Source organism: Castor canadensis, chromosome 13 (genome assembly GCF_047511655.1).
Source record: "Castor canadensis chromosome 13, mCasCan1.hap1v2, whole genome shotgun sequence".
NCBI classification, from domain to species: Eukaryota; Metazoa; Chordata; class Mammalia; order Rodentia; family Castoridae; genus Castor; species Castor canadensis.
In genome coordinates, this window is record NC_133398.1 from 60,943,104 (window position 1) to 60,946,353 (window position 3,250).

Here is a 3,250-nt window from a genome sequence, read left to right on the forward strand (position 1 = left end):
TTTGGCTTGCTAAAGACACTTACTCTGAGACTTATTAACAACTTTTAGAAAGTCAGTTTGAATTCTTTTTGTAGGTAAATGGAAAAGGCAATTTATTTAGGTAATGAATCATTTTTAAGTGGGGGGGAGAAGAATCTAAGATATGTATATTTGAATCATGTGTAATTTAATAGTATATTACAGTTTTCATATATAAATTAATACAGAAAGGATGTATTTTTCTCAATTATGGTTTTTATTGAATCATTAACATTAAAATTGGTATGATATAATCTGGGATCTCATTCCTATGGCTAGAAAAGCTTAGATTTTATTAATCAATCTATCGAATTGCATCTTTTCCAGGGACATAGATATTTATCCAAATTTTTTCTGATATTCTTGTTTTTAACTGTTGTGACTTGCTGAATCAAAGCAGCAGAATTTGAATCAAGTTCAATGTCATTTCCTTTAAGAACTAATGCATCTTTGTGGGCTTGAGATACTGAGCATCTCAAGCATAGATACTGCATCCTATGAATGTATATTTCACCCAAGAAGTTTCAGATTTCAAGAGATCCTTTGCATGGAATAATGACATTGATGGATAAGTGAGCACACATAGATCTCATCTTGTAATGGAGCCCAGTGTAACACCCTTGTTTGTACATTGCAGCAGGTAGTGGGAATGGTAGCCAGTTGCTTTCTGTTTCTCCATTTATCAAACCACAGTTTTTCTTTTACCCAAAGAAGATTGACTTCTGTATTGATGCGATTGAAGTTGCTTCATGGGGTTCCTCTGGGGACTTTAACAACGGCTATGCATCTCTTCACAGTAATGTCAACAGACTGCTGAGAATTGTTTTCACTCTTGTGGGAGATACTACAAAAAGCAGAAAACATGTGTTCTTAAACAGATCAAATACTGATTTTTTTCATTTTCTAGGAAAACTTCTCTGTTACATTATTTAAATCTCCCAGGGAACTTAATAAACATTAAATCAAAGATTTATTAGAATCATAAACTTTGCATCATAGCCATGTCTTAAAAAATGATAGAATTCTTCCTTTCTTCCTAGTTCTACTCTTCTTTTACTGATAAGAAGATTAAGGCAGAAATGATATATGGGGTTCAAAAGAAAGTAATTTGGAATTCTTCCCTGACCTGGTAATGAAGAATATACTAATGTTCCATTTACACTGCTATAATTGCTGAGAGTTAACATTTTGAAACTCAAGGGTCTTTGTTTCATGAAAACATGGGTATAGACTCTGCAATGATTAGGTCAGAACAATTAGTTAAAAACTAAAACTTGGGGAAGAGATAGGTAATGAAACTATAAAAGTCCTAAATTTTGCAATCATTATGGAGCACAATCTAGAGTACATAAAATAGTATGCATGCATGTACACCCACATCTATCTCTCTATGTCTGTATATATCTATAACTATCTGTCTATCTATCTATTATCTATCTTCTGTGTATCATCTATCTATCATCTTTCTGTTATATCTATCTATATATCTATCGATCTATCTATCTTGATGAGATTTTTCTAAGCTCTGCCTTCCTACCAACTTCAATGAGATATTTACAGTATATTACATTTTTTATAGATGATTTATACGGAATGATTTACGTTGCTGTTTGTTTAAATACCTGTAGAGCTCTCTCAGTTGTGATTATGTGACTCAAGTTACTGACTTTGACGTTCTAGATCCTTCTGTGGCAAACTCCACCTGTAGCCTATACTTCTTTATCTCTCTCCAGCTATACTATTCTGGGTTTGTTTTTATTTACCTTTCTCACCCCTCTCATTTCATCACTGAAAACAATTTCCTTTCTCTAATATATGTCTTCCCTCTCTTAATCTTTTACTTTCCTCAATTTCTAATTTATTATTTGTTTCTTTTTAATGAAAAGTATGGCTTAAAGATGTCAAATGCTGTGTTTCCTGTCACCTTCTCACCTAGGGTCTGAAGCTATGGGCATTCATAGAATTGAAAGACTGTTACGTGAGTAACTTTCTTTATAGTGGTGCTAGGGTTCGAACTCAGGACTTTGTGCTTGCAAAGCTGTCCATTTACCACTTGAGATAAGTCTCCAGTCCATATTGCTCTGGTTATTTTGGAAATAGGGTCTCACTTTTCCCCTGGCTGGCCTCAAACTCCCAATTGCTAGTATTACAGGTGTGAGCCACTGGTTTCAGACTACGACTGGCTTTGACTACTCTACAGATGAGAGAAATGTAGTTCACCATAAAGCAATACAATTCTAAGTTTGCAATTCCAATAACTGAGTTGGATTCAAATTCAGACCTAATTCCAAAACTAGATTCTCAACTATATTGTATAACTAATTGTACATTAAAACTTCATTTATGATATCTGATGATAATGCAGAAGACATAGTATCAATCTGTAAAAGTAACCTAAGAAGAAACCCCAAGTATCTTGAAAGTGGCCACTGAAGAAAGGCATATTGGAAAAATCAGGGACTAAAGCATCAATTCTTAATGCATTGTGCAAAATTCTCTATTACAAGTTCCTTTAGCTTAGGGAAGACCTTGAACTCAGGACCTCAGCTTGTGAGGCAGAGGCTGTACCACTTGAGCAAGGCCCCAATCCTCCAAAGTCTCTATGATGTAAGAGAGACTTTTAAATTTTTGTACCAACTGGAACCAAACTGTAAAAAACATCAGATTAAAAAGCTGCTATTTTTAATATTACATATTTTAACTACTGAATCTTCTTAGAAATAACAAAATATTATTACATTGTCCATAATGCCATAAATATTAAAAAACACTACACTAATACTAATGTCAATAAATAAAATAGTATGGTACATGAAGCACAATTCCGGAGAACTGGGTAGCATAACCTTATAGTATATTCTACTGAACATTATTATGAATTTGAAGTAGAGTTCTGATTCCAGAAACTTCTGATTCTAGAAATTATTCCTCTGTTATACAGTGTTCTGGATTAAGGGAATTGTATATGGAAAAAATGCTAACCACATAGATGATAAGCAAGCAGATTGCTTAAAGATTTAGACACCTGTAACCTCTACTAAAATGTAGCTGTATGAATACCCTTGATTTGGATCCACCAGATTTGCAACTTTTCAGGTGAGAGTGTTGAATTGGCTGCTAGTTCTGGCTAGCAAAACACTGGAGAAATCTGGGAGTAAAATAAGTTTCTCATCCTATTGTGTGTCAGTGTTGCATGTGTGTGCATATTTTCCAGCTTCTAAACTGAATTTAT

General features: G+C 33.8%; 1 pseudogene; it reads right to left on the minus strand.

Moving 5' to 3' along the window:
- Positions 1–317: 317 nt before the first annotated feature.
- On the minus strand, positions 318–882 carry LOC109702862 (large ribosomal subunit protein uL6 pseudogene; annotated as a pseudogene).
- Between the last annotated feature and the right edge of the window lie 2,368 nt (positions 883–3,250).